This window comes from Panthera uncia, chromosome E3 (assembly GCF_023721935.1).
Source record: "Panthera uncia isolate 11264 chromosome E3, Puncia_PCG_1.0, whole genome shotgun sequence".
NCBI lineage: Eukaryota > Metazoa > Chordata > Mammalia > Carnivora > Felidae > Panthera > Panthera uncia.
Genome location: NC_064815.1, coordinates 1,221,050 through 1,239,805, shown reverse-complemented (window position 1 = coordinate 1,239,805; position 18,756 = coordinate 1,221,050). Strand labels below are relative to the sequence as shown.

General features: G+C 42.4%; 1 protein-coding gene across 1 annotated transcript in view; it reads right to left on the bottom strand.

The window, feature by feature from the left end:
* The window catches only part of RBFOX1 (RNA binding fox-1 homolog 1), a 550,474-nt gene that overhangs the window by 40,322 nt on the left and 491,396 nt on the right, over positions 1-18,756 (bottom strand). The window lies entirely within an intron of this gene.

Genomic DNA, 18,756 nt, shown 5'->3' with positions numbered 1-18,756 from the left:
AACTTCTTTGGACGTCCCCTTGGTAGCGGAAAAAAAAACCAATTCTTTATGCAAAAATTCTGACCTTTGTAAAACAAAACCTATACTGTCACAGGACTTGGTTTTTATTTTACCTAAAAAACATCCTCTAATTTTCAAAGTATTTATTGTATGTTCTCTTAGTACTCTGTGACCTTTTCTTGAGAGAATGCTTTGAATTAAACAAAAACAAAGAGGCAGAGAAGAACATTGTAACCTCCATGCATTTTGGGGGGTGGGGTGGGTCATGTGCGTTGGTTTCAAAAAGTAAGTCAAATAGATAATAAGGTACAATGTGGCAGAATGAAGTGTGTTTACAAGGTCATTCAAGGCACCTTGTGATACAGCTTTCTAATGAACCTCTTGCACTGCATTTTCCATCCATGCCCCATCCCCCCAACATAGACCTTTTACCTCCATTTAAGCATGAACTGTCGGCCACCATGGTGACATCCTATACTTGTCAGACTTCTGTGCCTTTGCTTATAAAGCAATTTTACTCTAATATCCAGGCTTTTGTGGGAGGAGAGGAAGGAGGGCTTTCCTCCTTAGAATTTAAAGATGGCAACTGTGTTCAATTTCTACCACTGGACATCATTCCCTACCTAGGACAGACCGTTCATCAATTTCCACAGTATCCTTTCCTATTCTGGAATCCTCAGAATCCTTCTTAACACAGCTTCTAGGCAGTTGCTACCATTTAATCAGCTGGTGGACGGATGAAACATCCATGCCATTCCTGCTCCGTCTGTTAGGTTCAACCGTATGAAACTGACCTCTTTATGTCATCTAGGGAGGAATTCTGGGAATTTCACGTTTAATTTTATGTAGACCCCACCCCAATTCCAAGTGTGTCACTTAAAATCTCCTCTCCTTTTCCTTGTCCCCAGGAGTTAATGGGTCATTCCCCATTCTATACTCCCATCACACTTAGAAAAATCTCCCTAGTCAGTCCTTTATCACGCTTGTGCTGAAACTTTTCATTTACATATTGGTCTTAGTTACAGCGAGCCTCCCCTGGGTCAGAGCCAAACCATTCTCAACTATTCCCAGCCCGTAGCAAAATACCTGACCTTCAGAAGGATTGATGAGTATGATTAAAATTATTATATTTGTAAAGACACTTCTAGATTCTTTGCTAAAAATAGTGCTTTGTCCAACCAATCTTTCCCGAGGGAGCCTGCTTTTGCCCCTTGTTTATAGCTGGGGATATGCATGCCTAAAGTCCACAAGGAGTGAGTTATAAACCTATCTATCTACGGGATTCACTTGTTTCCTCCTCTTCTCTGGTTCTTTTAAGGTTGACTCAGATTAATATGAAATCTAAGCAGCCTCGTTCTGTGCCTGGCAGGAACTGGCTCCACATGGCAGACCGACACTTTGGAATAATCAGAGCCTTTGACTGTCATACTCAGTGATGCCACCATCATCAGCATCCAAGATTCCAGCATATCTACAGGGCCACTCCGGCAGGATTCGGAACCCTCCAGCTGACAGACAGTGAGCCAAGGTCTGTGTCTCAGGTAGGAAACCCAGCCCTTTCTTCTTACCTGAAGACTCCCACAGCTGTGGGGATCATTCTTGGCCCCTCGAGGGACATGGAGAAGTCTCAGAGGGGTAATTCCTATCACAGACAGGGAAGAGGAAGCATCTAAACTTTCTACTCTGCTGCCAACTCTTAGGTGAGGAAATTGGAGTCAAACCAGCTGGAACAAAGGTGCATTTTCACACCTCTGCCTTTACAGAGGCTGCTTCTTCTCCCCCTTATGGACTCTGCTCTGGCTTTGCCTCCTAGAAACCAGTTCTACGTGCCTCTACTTGCCAAGTTCAGTTTCCTTCCTCTGCTTTTCTAGATTGTTGTACTGATCTATCTAATGAGTGTCTGACCATGGATGCTACCAACTCCAAGAGGCCATGAATCATGTCCCAGTCGTCTTTCATCCCCATGGATCCTGGGACCTAGGCTTAGAGGCGGGCGGTGGGGAGCGGGGGAACCTGATGAGAGGAACTACAGACTTTCAGACAGGCAGCCATGTGGCACTCCCAAGAAGTACAATTAGAATGGATGAGGGCAAAGTAGAGAAGAGAGGCTGTTTTGAAAGTCTGCCCTTCCATTTTAGCACCAAATAGGCAGAGTTCCAAGTAGCCCAGTGTGAATGACTAGGCCCTTCCTGTATTTTCTGAATTCCACAAAAAAAAAAAAAAAAAAAAAAAAAAAAAAAAAAAAAAAAAAAAAAAAGAAAGAAAGAAGAAAGAAGGAAAAAATCATGTTAGAGAAACTGCTTGTCAAAGACCATGTCAACCTCAACTGCTTAGCAACTTGGAGTGGCTCACTTCTCTAGCTTCGAAGTGCAGATGAGCTAGAATGTTTGGAGAGCTGCTCCTATCTCTACCGAAATAAAAACAAAGAAACAAAAAATTAAAGGCACAAAGATAACAACAACACTTCATTAATCTTCCAAGAGCCAATGCGGATTGGGGAAGACCTACTGTGGAAGGTTCTGAGAGTCTCACATGCTGTCTGAACCTCCACAAGCATCTCTGTGCTAATCCTGAGTCACTTGAAAACGGAGCCCTTTGCTAGGATCCTGCTTTCCAATGTCACTTAGCCTAGTGACTCTGGAAAGAGGGCTAAGAGGAAAGCCCCGCTGGCAAATGGTGAATGAACACAGGAGACCAGTATAGAGCTTCTCTGTCTCTAGTGCTCAGCTAAGGAAAGGTGGCTTGCAAGGACGGTCATTAATTTGGTGGGCACGTATTGACATCTACCACTTGTCAGACGCTGTGTGGGTTCTGGGGCCACACCTGCTAAGCCTCATGCATCCTTCAAAAGAACGACACACTGTCTCTTTTCGTACTCATAGGTTCAGGAACAAATACATATACAAGAAAGTGAACAAAGGAATGAGTCTGAATTGACCCCCAAAACCTTAGACACCATGGTTATTTACTTTGCTTCGCTGAGATCAATAAAGTTTAAAAGTAATTTTGGCATAATTTTTATTAAGCGTGACCATTTTGACTGGCAAACTGGTTATTCCGTATTTTTGTTATATACTGCAGTCATAACTAAAAATGTATTACTATAGTCATAGTAATTATAGCTAAAAACAATACTTTCATTTTCTACACAAAAAAGGAAGCCTTTATTCAATATTTGCCAAAAAAATTTTTACACTGCATTTATTCCTCCCTAATAACCGGTGTCAGGTACTATTATTCCCTCTTTAGAGACGGGAAAAATGGCACAGAACAAGGATGTCGTTTATGAAAAGACTTATCATCAGTCAGAGGCGAATTCCAGGTGAGAAACAAGCTATCTAGACTTCTAGAACATTACTCATTTTATCAGTGACTCCTTACTTCCATTGTCACAGAAGGAGTTTTTAGGCATTGTTTTAAATTAGAATACAAATAGGAGGGACGCCTGGGTGGCTGGGTTGGTTAAGAGGCTGACTCTTGATTTTAGCTCAGGTCATGATCTCATGGTTTGTGAGGTTGAGCCCCGAGCTTCAGCATGGAGCCTGCTTGGGATTCATTCTCTCGCTCTTTCTCTCTCTCTCTCTCTGCCCCTCCCCCACTCCCCCCCCCCCCCCCCCCCCCCCCCACCCCGCCCCTCAAAATAAATAAGTAAACTTAAAAATATATAAACAGGAAAACATTGGTCCTAATTGGAAAAACTACCTCTGAGCGGGTGACAAAGAGATAGTTCACTGAAAGAGGAACCCGCAAAGGTCCTTTTCATAGGAGGGGTACTTTAAGAAGGTGTCATGCCCTGCCCTCAGTCCCCGCTGGTTCTTTTTTTTTTTTTTTTTTTTTTTTTTTCCAACATTTTTTTTTTTTTTTTGGGACAGAGAGAGACAGAGCATGAACGGGGGAGGGGCAGAGAGAGAGGGAGACACAGAATCGGAAACAGGCTCCAGGCTCCGGGCCATCAGCCCAGAGCCCGACGCGGGGCTCGAACTCACGGACCGCGAGATCGTGACCTGGCTGAAGTCGGACGCTTAACCGACTGCGCCACCCAGGCGCCCCCCCCGCTGGTTCTTATAATCACCTGCGTCATCAAAACCACCTAGGGTATTTTTTAAACACAGAAAACCAGGTCCTACTTCCAGGGTTGCATTTTCAACAGTGTCGCCTGTTGTCAGGGGACCACCCTTGGAGAAACAATGGAGAGCCAGTCCCCCAAACCTCAGCGCTGTGAGTGCTTGCCTTCCTAAAACGGGAGGTTTTCCAAGCCTGGGAGACTTTAGGAATCCCCTGGGAAGAATGATAAGTCGTGTGCCTTCAAAGGCACCACTCCCAGAGAACGCCACTCGGCTGGTCAGAAATCTGCACTCCTGATCAGCAACCCAGGGGATTCTCCTGCTCCGTGGATGCACTTCGAGTAATCCGGGCCTAAGGGCATCTTCCACAGGTGTAGGAATAAAAAGTAAAAATGGCTGAATATATCTGGTCTGAGAACTTGTGTGGGCAAAGAGATAGAGCCTATTTATTTTTTTATCTTCGCTTTTTGTATGCTGACAACTTTTGTCTCTGCTTTTTTGGCATTTTGACCAAAGAGTAACAACACCCAGTCCTAACTTAATCTGTCAAACTCTTTGCAGGTGGGCTGCTAAAGAAGGTATGCAAAGTCACCAACAGCATAATCCTAGGGAGGTCACACTTGATTTCCCATCCAGATGAAGACATTCTCATTTCTGCCCTACTTTTATGGACTGAAGAGTGTTCCCTCCAAATTCATACAGTTTAGTCCTAACCCCCAGGACCTTAGGACGTGACTGTATTTGGACATAGGCTCTTTAAAGAGGTAATTAGATTAAAATTAAGGTAGACCCCAATTCTGTGTCACTGATGTCCTTATAAGAAGAGTACATTAGGACACAGACCATGTGAGGATTCGGGGAGATGATGGCCATCTACCAGTCAAGGAGAGAGGCCTCGGAAGAAACCAACTCTGCCCACCCGTTGATCTTGAACCTCTTGCCTCTAGAACTGTGAGAAAATAAATTTATGTTGTTCAAGCCACCCAGTCAGTGGTGCCTTGGCATGACAACCCCAACACACTAATACACCCGCCTGCCTCATGGGAGCTCTGCCCTGAGGATCAGTGAGGCTCTGTACTACGTGAGGGCCATTCAAGCACCAAACTTAGATGCTAGATATAGAGGTCTGGGAGGGAGCCATGTGGTCCCAGTCCATGGAAGTTATTGCCTCCAATCAACACATTTATCCAAAGTCCCCCTGAGCTATAGATACCTTTCCCCCCCACCTCAGATATGCATTAAAAAAATTGCTTTTAATGCTTATTTATTTTTGAGAGACAGAGAGAGACAGAGTACAAGCAGGCAAGGGGCAGAGAGAGAGGGAGACAATGAATCTGAAGCAGGCTCCAGGCTCTGAGCTGTCAGCACAGAGCCCGATGAGGGGCCAGAACTCATGAACCTCGACATCTTGACCTGAGCTGAAGTTGGACACTTAACAGACTGAGCTGCTCAGGTGCCCCTTTAGTTATGCATTTTTCAACATAGACCAGCATTCAGCTAATCCATGTAAGAGTATTTTCACAGCTAATACTTAATGCTTTTATACATGCCTGAAAGATGAGCCTCTCTGAAGGGTTATGGCCCAACTTTAAATACTGAGGTATTTGCATTTAGGCACAGATGTTGCAGAAAATCTGTCTGTATATTTCAGTCTTATAAAGTGAATCATGTTTTAATTGAACCAGGGGACTTCCATAGTTAAAGGAGCCCTGAAGTGAATCTGTATACAGTATAAATAATCTCTCACTCCAATTTATTATACAAGTTTGGATTTTCATAATAATTAAAAAGAAATACATGATCTCTTCCTTTTTTTTTCTTTTCACTTTTCTTTTTGACATAATTTCAGACTGTACCAAAAAAACAAAAACAAAAACAAAAAAAGTTCCAGGAATACTATGAAGATCTCTGTACAACTTCCTCCCTGATTATCTGTGATTAAAAAACTGCAATGACTTACTTGAACTGCTCTTATTTTTCTGTCACCAAAATTCTGGCTAAGAGTGGTTTTTACAGAAAATATTCCATTGACGCAATATGATAATAAACACATCAGTGGTAGCGATTCCAAAAGTTACTTATCAAATACCCGATAAGTACTAAGCAAACCCACTTGATGCTTAATTTGGATTATTATCCCCTACTATGAATCCTGTAAGACAGGTACTATCATTACATCTATTTAATAGATGAGGATACTGAGACATAGAGAGTTTTGCCCAAGGTCACACAGATAGAAATCTTATAGTGCTGAATGCAAGTCAAACCAACCAGATTCCTGGACCCATGGATTTAAGGCTCATCTTCTAAATCAGGTGGAGGCAAACTAGAGCCTTTTGGCCAAATCCAGCCTAGCACTGTTTTTGGATGGACTGTGATCTAAGAATGTTTTTTTACATTTTTATATGGTTGAAAAGCAATCCATAGTATAGGACAATATTTGGTGACAAAGTGAAAAATCACATAAAATTCAAATTTCAGTATCTATCAAGAAAGTGTTCTTGGAATACAGCCACACTTGTTCCTTTACATATTACTTATGACTGTTTTTATCCTACAAGACAGAGCTGAGCAGTTACAGCAGACACCTTATTGCCCACAAAGGCTAAAATATTCACTCTCCAGACCTTTACAGGAAAGGTTTGCTGACCCCTGTTCTAATGTCCCCTTTCTGTTTGGAAGACACCAAAGGGACTGCATTAGTCCCTCCCTGGCAAGCTGTCACTGACTATTTCAGAGAATATCATTCGATCAGTACTTTCTAAAATTTAACTTTATTTCATTTTTGTTAAAAACAATCAACCCCCCAAATTTAAAGACATACTCTTTGAACGCTCGCCAAAATTTTCTTTCTGATTCATTGCTGTTCACGACAATAAAACAACAAGAAAAAAATTGTCCTGTAAGATATTTGTGGAAGGCCAGCAAGGTAACCATAATGAAAACAATGGAAACACTTTTCTCTCCTAAGGTATTTGGCCTTCAGGGTTATGGCCCTTAGTATTTAGGTCAGGGCAACCTTAGATAGAGCCTTGCTTCTAACATTCTAAGGGGTGCTGAATCACCTGGGGACAATTTTACAATGCATATTCTCATCTGCAGTGGGTCATGAGAATCTGCATTTCTAATCAGCTCCCAGGGGATGCCCTAGGCTGTTAACAATAGTAAAATGCTTAAGCGAAGTCAAGTACAGCTAATATTAATGATGCCACTGAGTTTCAGGTATTGAACCAGGTATGCTGTGCACACACTATGATTTGTTTTTTCTTTTTCTTATCAAACCCACACGGAAAGTAAGGCCCAGAGAGAGAAAAATAGGAGACCAAACAAATCTGAGTCAGCTTGGTGCGACTCCGGAGCTCGGACTCACTAACGAAGCTACATCTACTTATTAATGGTGATCCTAGGTCTTTAGGTGTTGAAACATCCTCTCCAACAGTGGGGTGATAAATCTACCCCATTTGCACTAAAGCCACATCAAACAGTTCCACAGTTGCCTTCTGGCTGGAAACACCTGACTCTTCCAGGCTAAAAATGTTTGCTAGAACCTCATGATCACATTTAAGAATCTGTGATAGGGTTTTAAATCCAACCAAGGAAGCCTCTGGGCAGGATATATCTTCTATAGATAAGAAAATCCCACTTGCAAGATCTCAGTAAGACAGGGAGGAATGTAAGGAAGTAAGAGGGCGGAGAAATGGTGAACTCTCAAGGTCTCACAGTGCAGCTGAAAAAGCATGAGCTTTGAGAGTTTTAACGCTTAGTTTTGTGTTCTGGCGTCACTAAGTGTAAGTTTCTTTGATCTTCTGCAAGTCTTTTAACATCCCAGACTTGGTTCTCACATCTGTAAATAGGGACAAAAAAACCCTACTTCACTGAGAATTGAAAGGATCAGATCTGCTACACGGAAGGATTTGACAAATTGTGGATAGTAAGTGGCCCCAGTAATAAGAATTATTACTGAATAATATATATAAAGAACATACAGTATTATTATATTACTATGACTTTGAATCCCCAAATACAGCACTTTGGGACTACTTTTGTCCCACTGTTCCTTGAAGAATGGGGAATCACTTTGACGGCTGCTGAACTGTGGGGTGTGGCCTCAGAATGCTACACATAACAATGAATGGAGAGCATTTTAAGGTTGGAAATTAATTGCCAACACTTACACTGGGGAAATTTCATGTCACAAGACAGGTGTCTGGCTTCTCTTGAGGAATCAGGAGATGGGGCTGCATGGGTGTGGGCCCCAAATCGCCTTGTGGCGGGGCCTCAAAGGGGGATGGGGAGAGGACACTCCTCCCTGGAACTGAGATGTGACCCCCTTCAACTACATTCATCTTGCATCTCGTAAAGACATTTTAGCTTTTAATCTATTATGAAGGAAACAAATGAGAAATTGCACTTCAGCTAAAATGTGTGGAGTTTACAAGTCTCTACAAATCACCCAGACTGCCTTTCTCTCTCTCTCCCTCTCTCTTTCTCTCTTCCTCTCTCCCTGTTTCTTTCTCTCTTCTTCCTAGGGATAAGAACCTCTGAGATGCTGCAGAAGCCCCAAACCCCCCTAGATGGCTTTCCCTTGGGACCCCTCTTCTATTTCACTTGCTAGTACAGAGCTGTATTTTAGGGGGAACCGGAAGTATTTGTGGAATGGGGGTAGAGATTCATCCAGAGTGTCCTTCCCATCCCAGTTTAGGTTTAAACTCCTGACCCCACTCTTTTGGTAAGAGCAGAAAATGTACTTCCACTTTGAATCTCCCAAAGAAAAATCAGATACATTTGTTTAAACAAGCTTCCCCCACCGCAAACACACACACGCACACCCGTGGGCTGAAAGCAAATAGAATATTTCAGCTGGTGAAAACGGTTTTCAAAAATGACAAAATTAATTCAGAAGGTCTTTACAATATCATATGTCTATCAAACAAACACTAGAAACACACAAATAGACTCATCTTTTTTTTCCCCCAGAGGAAATATCAGTGATATTGGGGTGTTCCTGTTTTTAAAACGACACTGGGTTTAATATAATGGTAAGCGTACATCGATTAACCTCTGCGTTGGGTTTAAATGTAAAACCCATTAACTAACTTAATCTCCTCCAAAAAATAAAAAAATAAATAAAAAAAAAAACAGCCTTTGGCATTATTCTCTGAATAATCCTTGTTCAGTCTCCGTAATGGTATACTGTTTAATGAAAAACTCATTAGATTGTAGCATACGGCATAATTAATTCTGCCTGATTCTTTTCGTGTAAACAGCTAATACAGATGCTGGGTTCCATCTTCCATTGGCTTTATTAATTTTTCATGAACCAATATTTCGACTGTAATGGGTTGTAACAGGTCCACAGAAGTTCTAGAAATGCATTAACTGTCACCCACGTAGTTAATTTAAGTAGGATTTTGCTATTTGTGTTGTTGGTTCTTCAACACTACGTTTTTAAAAGACGGCTTCATTTGATGCTTAGAGAATGATTATCTACATATAATTAACATACAGGGTATTAAACAATATTTGGCCAATTCGTCTTTATTTATATACAACTTAATTGGTCGGGCGAATAACACTGAACTATAAATTTTGACAAGAAGGCGAAAAGTGGGAAGCACTAAAACTACATGATTTATAATCGAATGGCAACACAAGTTAAAACAGTAAAAAAAGAAAAATGAAATCGTGTCATTTTTAAAGTCTGCAGATTTGCTTTTCTAGGAAGAGATCGGGACAAAGCCAGAAAACAAGTTTTATAATAGCCTCGGTGTCAGGCATTGGCTTAGTGATCCTGGGGTCTGTCTGGAGCCTGATCTCTACAACGGCTGAGAAGTTGCTGATTCGGTTTAACCTCTTTCAGCCTTTTAGGGCTTGGTTCACAGATTTGTAAGAGTCCTCATGATAAGACTATTATTTGTTTCAAGTGCAGATAGGAGTGCTAACTCATCGCTCGGTGGTCTTGTTCGTTTTATTCTGTTTTAATTATCAGAGTTTTCAATGGTTGCCTGTCACTCAAACGACAGATTCCAGAATCCACATTCCTTTTATATAGTATTGTCAGGGCTTTTGCAACTTTCCTCTAGAAGGTACCCTCTGATCTCAACAGATCAGTACTTCTCAGCTTTGGGGGGGAACCTGATTTTGCCACAGAAATCTCTATATCCAGTGCAGATCAAGCACCTGTATTTTTTTTTTTTTATTTTAATACTTCTCAGTGGATTCTGCAGATAAAGGTTGAGAAACCCTTCTGGGTTCTACCAAACTCCTTCTAACTCACCCACCACAAAGATCTTTCTTCATTTTCCTCCCAGGAGAACTCTTCCTTATCCTTCAAAACCCAATTAATACCCCCTCTCTAGCTCCTAATGCAGAGAGGGTTGTTCTTTTTTTAGCGTTCTGGTGGGCAGGCATCATCATTTATTATACATTAAGTTTATCTTTCTGCCGCTCTCAATGCTCTAAGGAACTTCAGAGGGATGAGGGGCTCCCCCAGTGCTTACCACACTACCTGACATTTCACAGGCCTTCGGCACTGCGAGTCTGCCCGCCCACACAGCTGCACATATTCACTGACTGGCCCTTTATTGAAGACATTTGCAGACTCCTGCTCTAAGTGAAAAGCCACACATTTTTTTTCTCTCTTTCATAACTAAATCCAGCTTGATCTTTTCTCCTAGAACCAACACACGCAGTGGTAAGTCTCATCTTATACCATCCTTCCCCCTGACTACATTCATGACCTTATATATATATGAGCTCTGTATTCTGAGTTCGCAACCAGCTTCTCCTTCTTCTCCCCCACCGGCCTCTCTCTCCTCCTTCTTCTTTTTCCTCCTTCCCCTCCCCTCCTCTTTCTTCTCCTTCTCCTTCTCTACCTCCTCGACCCCACCCCTCCCCCTCTTCCTTCTGTTGTGTAGGAAAAGGGTAACTCCACAGGTCTGGGCTGCTTAAACCCTGCACATTCCCCCCAGGATGCTTGTCTTCAGGACTGGCCCTTGGACACCTCCTGGTAGATGAGTTGTAAACCCTTGGAATATTCTACCTGACAAAACTGTTTTTGGGTGCCTGAGGCCTTGGGCCACACAGTACCAGTTTGATAAGATAGTTTCTGGTAGCAATGTGATTTATGGTGAATACTTCCTTTTGCTCTTTGGGCTATGGTTTGAGTAGTTGAGGTCAGTCATACGGGGGCTCCACATCTATGGGGCTGCCTCCCAGGAAGCGGACTGACATCCAGCTGATGGCACTTTGTGTTTGTCATCAGGCACCACTGCAGGGAAAGTTAGGCGTACTTCCACTGGAAGGGTGCACCCAGAGGCTTCTGCCTGGTTTCTTCTGGATTCTAACTCATTTGCTCTTTTCCTTTGCTGACTTCTTAAAAAAAAAAATTAATGTTTATTCATTTTTGAGAGTGAGAGAGAGAGAGAACATGAGAAGGGAAGGGGCAGAGAGAGAGGGAGACAGAGAATCTGAAGCAGGCTCCAGGCTCTGAGCTGTCAGCACAGAGCCCAATGTGGGGCTCAAATCCTTGAATTGTGAGATCATGACCTGAGCTGAAGTCGGATGCTTAACCGACTGAGCCATCCAGGTGCCACTTCCTTTGCTGACTTTTAATCTGTATCCTTTTGTAATAAATCAGAACTGTGACTAAAAGAGCCTTGCTGAGTCCCTAAGAGCACATCTAAGCAAACACAGAGCCTGAGGATGGTCTCATGGACCCCTGACACAGTTCTGCAGCATACAATCAAGCTATATGCTTTTTCCATTCTGGAGTCAAAAATCACAAAGTAATGCCCAGAAGAGGAAACATTTGAACGAAGGTCCCTTTTCGATTGCCACTGATGACTACAGATGCTTATCCATCTTTAGCAGGAGCTACTGGTAGGGCTTGAGAAAGATATTTGGTGCATATGTGACATTTTTACTAATCTGCTTCTGTCAGGACAGCGGTTCCCGACCCCAGCAATATCAGCATTTTACACCAGATCATTCTTTGTGGTGGGGGCTGTCTTGTGCATGGTGGGATGTTATGCGGCATCCTTGGCCTCCACCCCCTAGATGCCAGTAGCCAACACCCCATGCCCTCCCCCCCTCAATATGTGACAATGAAAAAATGTCTCCTGGAATTTCCCAGTTCCTCTGCGGGGGGGGGGGGGGGGGTAGATGGCAAAATTATTGCCAGTTAAGAATCATTAATCCAAGATACTGGATTAACGAAAGCATATGTGGGAGGTAATGTGTAATAAAATGGGATGGGCTTTGGAATCACTGAGATTTGGCTTTGGACTGAGCTCTTTAAGTTTTGAAGTCAACAGCCTTGTACAACGTAACGTTACTAGATATCTAATTTATCTGTAGAATGAAGGAAATGACACTTGTCCTCCAAAGTTGTAATCTCTGTAAACATATGTGGAGATCCCAACGTGGAGTCTGGCGTGCAGCAAATAATATTACATGCACAGATACTTGTATTCATTTTCAGTATGTTCTATGACCTCCAGGATAGAAGACACGGCAGGCATATCCCAGTCGAGTCCTACTGAGTAAGCTGAACAAGGTAATGGAAAGTGTGGGCTCTGAGGTCAGAAAAAAAGACCTTTATATAAGAAACCTATTTTTTTTACATACTAGTTCTGTGACATAAGGAATGAGATAAACTCTTCAGTAAGCCCTGGTTTCAAAATTTCCATACTGAAGAGAATGCTGTAACATTTTTATGAGGATTCAAGGAGAGGCAAGGTGTTTTGCACGGTGCCTGGCTCGGGTCAGTGCCCAGAGTGGCTTATTTATTGTTGCTGATGTTTTGGGTTGCTCCCTTTGAAATCGATACAGAGCCAGAAAGGCAAACCTCGTCTTCCTCCCATGGTGCCGACTCAGGGCTTCTCCTTTAAGAGTCCTGTCACTTCCTGCTTGGGGGAGGCCTCCTTGGTAGACTTTCCGTGCAACAGAATGAGAACTAATTTTATCGAGGAAGTGTAGTTCTGAGCACATAATCCAGTTCTGATCCTATTTGAAGATCAAAATTCCCCAAAGATTCCATCCAAGCTGAGCTGCATTCCTTCCGTGGGGCAGGGAAGGAAGGACACCGGTAAAAACTATGGCCAAATGTGGGCAAGGATAGAGTGCAATCTGATAAGACAGATGGGGAAAGGGGAAGAGAGAAGGCAAGTGAATTGCAACCAAAAGGGGAGGCGGAGGTAAACAGATGTACGAGATAAAGTCTTTGAAGTGGAACATTTCTAGGCTGAAAATCCTTTGCTTGGGGACTTCAATCTGGACTCTTCTGTTTCAGTTCACTGAAGTGCACTGCATTTGAATCTGGCAGATGTGTGAATTATACAAAACACTGCAGAGCCAAAGGTCACTGTTCATGAGGCACCATTGCTCTGAGTCTGGTCGAGGCTGGTCCTTTGGGTGGATGTGGGCATCGTTAGAGCCACTGGGGATGCCCGAATGTTAGCTGCTTTCAGGGGTTCCGAGTGGTAGCAGACACCTTTCAGACCCACATCACGTTCTTTCAGGATGCTAAGGTAGTCACCCCAGACGCATATGCTGTACCCGGGATTTGGGCACATCATTCCAAGCCCAACCCAAGTCTGGGATGGTGGCCAATAAAAGGAAAGCAGCCTGTGTCAGGAACCCCAGTTATCACAGGTTCTGACAGTCTTACTTTTTTTCAGATGCTATTGTACCCAAACTGCAGGAGGGGAATTGGAAAGAAGTCCATCCAAAAGTGCGGCTAAAGGTCATTCTCTCTATGACCCCTTATGGGGGGAGCCACCAGGGGGGAGACCTACATCTACCTTCTTTTGACTCAATTCTTATATGTGAATCATGGTTCACAGTGGCCAAAAGCCCATAGAAAACCAATACCTTTGTACGGGTAATCCAAGGTCAAATACAGCTGCCCTTTCGAGATAAGCAATCACAGAGTGCTACATCCAACCTCTTCATTTTTAAACTTCATATTGAGATCCCAATCCACTTTCCCATCATCTAGCCTGATATCAAGGCATGTGGTCTGTGGGCAGGTTTTTACCGATGTGGACACAAACAATCTAGTGAACTTCGGTGATCACACTAATCTCCTATATTTTGATTTTACTTTACAGTCTATAAAATTCTTTTCCACTCATTATCTTATCTGATCCTCCCTATCATCCCAGGATAACCCAGTTTCAAGACCTGACCACCTTTAAAATGTGACTTTGCAGCCAAGCCTGCTTCTTTTAGTACTTCCCCCCCCAGTCTTGAAACCAGAAACGTTTATTTTTAGGAGGAATGTCCAATTAAGGATTGCTTCCTACCCCCCCCCTTGCAAAAAAACCCCAAACTGCTAATAATAATGGTATTCCAAGAAGAGAGTTCACCACCATCTTCAAGGTTTCTAAGTTGATTCACCCTGCATCTCTCTACTTTGTTATCATTGGGACCTAACCTGCATCTCAGGTTTGCATTGCATTGGTAGGTCTTTTTCTTTCCCTATTGACTCGTGGAGTAATTTAACTCAATTCCAATTTTCCTTTGCAGGCGGGGTGTACAAACTCACATCCACGGAAGTGAGTTATGTGTGTTCAAGTGGTGCATCTTATGAATCTTGTTAAGCTTTGCCGCCTTATAGCCCCACTGATGGAATATTTAATCACAGAAATGAGTTGGCAGATATGATATACGGTGTGAGTGAGCTTCTCTGCCGTCTTACCGGCAATTGAGAAACGGACGAATTTGCCATTTGTCAGTACTGTGTCGACAACTGTGTATAACCTTCTGTTATTTATTTTTACTTTGTTTTACTTATGTATGAAGATTAAAGGTGTGTGCTTTCAATCAACAGTTTCATTGGCCAGATATCATGATTCTCCGTAAAAGGCACCACTGTTTTTTTTTTTTTAATCTTTTTATTAGATAGTAATGGAACGGCTCACAATGAAGGGGGAACCCCTTTTGATGCCTCCTCATTGAGATGATTAGAAACACTATTTCTAATTATATTAAGTAACTTGAAGCATGCTACTGGGAATGCATAATTTGCAGGTAGTGTACTTTGATTTAATGCTTCAATTTTTTTATAAGTCTAAAATGGAATGGTCTTAGATGCTGGCTAAAGTCTTTGAGATCTACCTGGACATTTTTTTTTAATTGACTTATCAATGATTTATCTTGAGAATAAGCCCCAAGGATCCCAAGGATGATTAGATGTAAGCAAATAATCAATGCCTTGCAGCTTTGTAGGAAAACATCCACTTGTCTTTGGAGGAGATTCATAGGATATGCCTATTTATGCATACCTGCTTCTGAAGACTAGTTTTGGATTGAGCATTCTTCCAGGTAGGACTTGGTAAGAGTTCAGAAAAACACCCAAAATGAAAGGCCTTCCACAACGTCTTTCTAAATGCTTCCCCTGCTATGTGTGTGTGAGGGAGAGTGTGCGTCATAATTTATCAAAGCAAATTAATACTGTTCAGCTGGTAATTAAAGATCCTCATTAAGAGGTGCTTCTGCCCTCTCCACCCCAACCCTGCGTTAGCAATAAAAATGCACTCAGGGCGTCAAGAGGTTATATACGAAAATCAATAACCTGCCATTTTATAATTAAAGAGAAAATAAATGTTAGGGAAAAGTCCACTAAATTAGGAAAATTACCTTTAGGAGAGATTGAAAATATTGATTTTAATTTACAAAATATGTGAACTTTTCATGCCCCGTTCTGAGAGACAATTGGAGGCTGGGTTGTTAATTCTGCATAAGCTTCAGAAAATCGATAATTATACTATGGGAATATCATGATATTTGTCATTAACACAAAATCTTATATAGAAAAGTGCCTAATAAGCCTGGCTTTCTATCTCAGGCAGATACAGGGTTGGCTTGCTAAATATCCACAGCGAATCAATGACAAGGTCTTCATTTCGGCTTTGAGGCACGCTGGAAATTGCAAGAGAAATCCAGGCTGTGTTTATAGTTGGGGGAATTCACAAAGCCCCCTAAATCCTTAGCCGTGGATATTCAAGTGGATGACGTTAGTAAGTATACCTGCATAGGGAAATGAATACACGCCACATCCGTATTTGCATCTATGCATTAAGGTGCCCGTAACTTTTGACGTAAGCTAGCTAGATTCTCAGCGTTTATGGGTCTTCAAATATTTCAAAGGACTTGTTCTGAGTGTTGGATTTGCAGCAACATTTCCCCACATTTCTGAATATCATGAACTCTGTTGACCTCCATATACAGATAATATAGGCAGAAAGAGAAAGTTCCTGATTATTAAGGATACCCCAGGTAGTAGCAACACTAACATATGCATATACAGATTTCTCAAGTGACACTTATTCATGCCCCCCCCCTTTTTTAGATTTAAGTTTATTGGAGCATCTCGTAGAAATAATTATTTGGGTGCGTGGACTCCTTAAAACTGCCCCTGACAGAACCAGTTAACTCATCTGTATGTGGAGGATATGGTGGCCGTGGCTGTTGGAATAACCCAACATTATTATTTCACTCCTCTTCTTTAACTGGGACTGGTTGGGACATAGAGCTGTAGTTGCCTGATCTACCACCACAGGCCACACTCAAGAAGAAGTATGACTTCTAGTATTCACACAAAAAAATAAAGAAGCCATATTAACCCGGTTGTAAAGAACCCAGGCTCTTGGTTTTACAGTCTAGCTAGCTTCTTACCCACTTGAAATCTTAGCCCTTTAGTGCTAAGGTAGTCTATGTACTTTATTTTTTTTTAAGTTTATTTATTTATTTTTAGAGAGAGAGAGAGAAAGGGAGAGAACAAGCGGGAGAGGTGCGGAGAGAGAGAGGGAGAGAGAGAATCCGAAGCAGGCTTTGCACCACCAGCAGAGATCCGGATGTGGGGCTCGAACTCACAAACTGTGAGATCATGACCTGAGCTGAGATCAAGAGTCAGACACTTAACCAACCACGCCACCCAGGTGCCCTCGTACTCTATGTACTTTAGTTTTCTCACTTGGAAAACCACCGTGAGGATTTAAATACATTAATTAAGGTAAAGTGCTTGGAACAGTGCCTGACCACAGATAATATTCAAGTAAATATTAATCTTTATTGTAACTTGTTCGTAGCCACTACTCCCATGATGTAACTTCTGCAGCTGGGCTCAGGGCTGATCTGAATGGCTGTTCTAACCTTCTAAAAGTCATGCAGGTTAATTTATTCTTGTATATACAAGTCAGTGTGAATGGATTCTTCTGTCTTAACGTCCTCTTCAATACCCACAGATATGCAGTGAGGTTTGAAATCCCTTCTAAAGGAGAGGTTTGGTGTTATTTTGGTTGCTTAGGTCAGATGACCAGAAACTACACTGCATGGGACCAGAAACATGGACTTCCTCTCCCTATCCCAAGTCACACATTCATACCCTATCTCATCAGATGACTTCTTGCTTCTTGTTCTGGACTCATTATTCTGGGGAGAATAATGCCCTTATGGCAGAGAGGGGAACGTTCATTTATTTGCTTTCATTTGCCCAATGTTTATGTATTGCTTGCTATGCACCAAACACTCTTCACATATTAACCCATTTAATTCTAATAAACACCTGTGAGTTTGTTACTATTATCATCTTCCACTTAACAGATGAAGACACTGAGGCACAGAGAGGTTAAGTAACTTGCCTAGAGTCACACAGCTGGCCAGGATTCGAACCTGGGCTGAGTACAGTGTTTACATTCCCCACTTTGCTAAATGTCCTCTCAGTGGATGAGTTCCACCATACAATCATGGAAAGACTTACAGCTAAGTTTTTGCTCCCCCAATAAGAGTCAGCACAGCTACTTTACAGGCATAGAGCTGCTGGACTTCACCCAGGCTTGTGGTAGAAACCACATATGAGGAACAAACATTGCCTGTCCAAAATCCAGAACTCACCTATCATCTTGGGTCTTCCCAGATTTACCATTTTTTTCTTTGTCAAGTTGATTACTCTGCTGGATAGCTATCCGAATATCCCATATTCCCCTGTCATGCACTAGGGTTGATTCAGGATCAGAAAAATGACAGAAGGCATCCCGGAAGAAACCAAGCAAGGGGTAGGACTTACTTACCATCAAGAGGTCACTAAGTGAGTGGATCTAGACCAACAGGTCATTTATTTCTCCTTATTAAAGAGCAAGGGCCCCATCAAAGAAAGGGTTCTTTTCCATACCCGCGTGGAAACTACTAAAATTCTAAGGTGTTAAACGCAACCTTGTTTTTTTATTTTTTTTATTATTTTTTTAAATGTTTTTATTTATTTTTGAGACAGAGACAGAGCATGAGCAGCGGAGGAGAAGAGAGAGAGGGAGACACAGAATCTGAAGCAGGCTGCAGGCTCTGAGCTGCCAGCACAGAGTCCGACGCGGGGCTCAAACTCACAGGGTGAGATCATGACCTGAGCCAAAGTCGGATGCTCAACTGACTGAGCCACCCAGGCACCCCAAATGCAACCTTGTTAATGGACAACACGATAACAGGCAGAAGTAACAGGCCAAGCAGAACCAGTCTCAGCCACTGCTTCTTCTGGGTCATTCTCTCTCAAAATGTGATGACCAAGTTTTCTACACGGATTTCCCCATCAACCGCTAGCTGGAGGGTAGCAGGGAAGGGCCAAGGGGAGAGACTTCCCTCGGAAGGGCAGGGCAGAGAGGAATATGGAATTGCTAAGGAAATGTGATGCATGGAG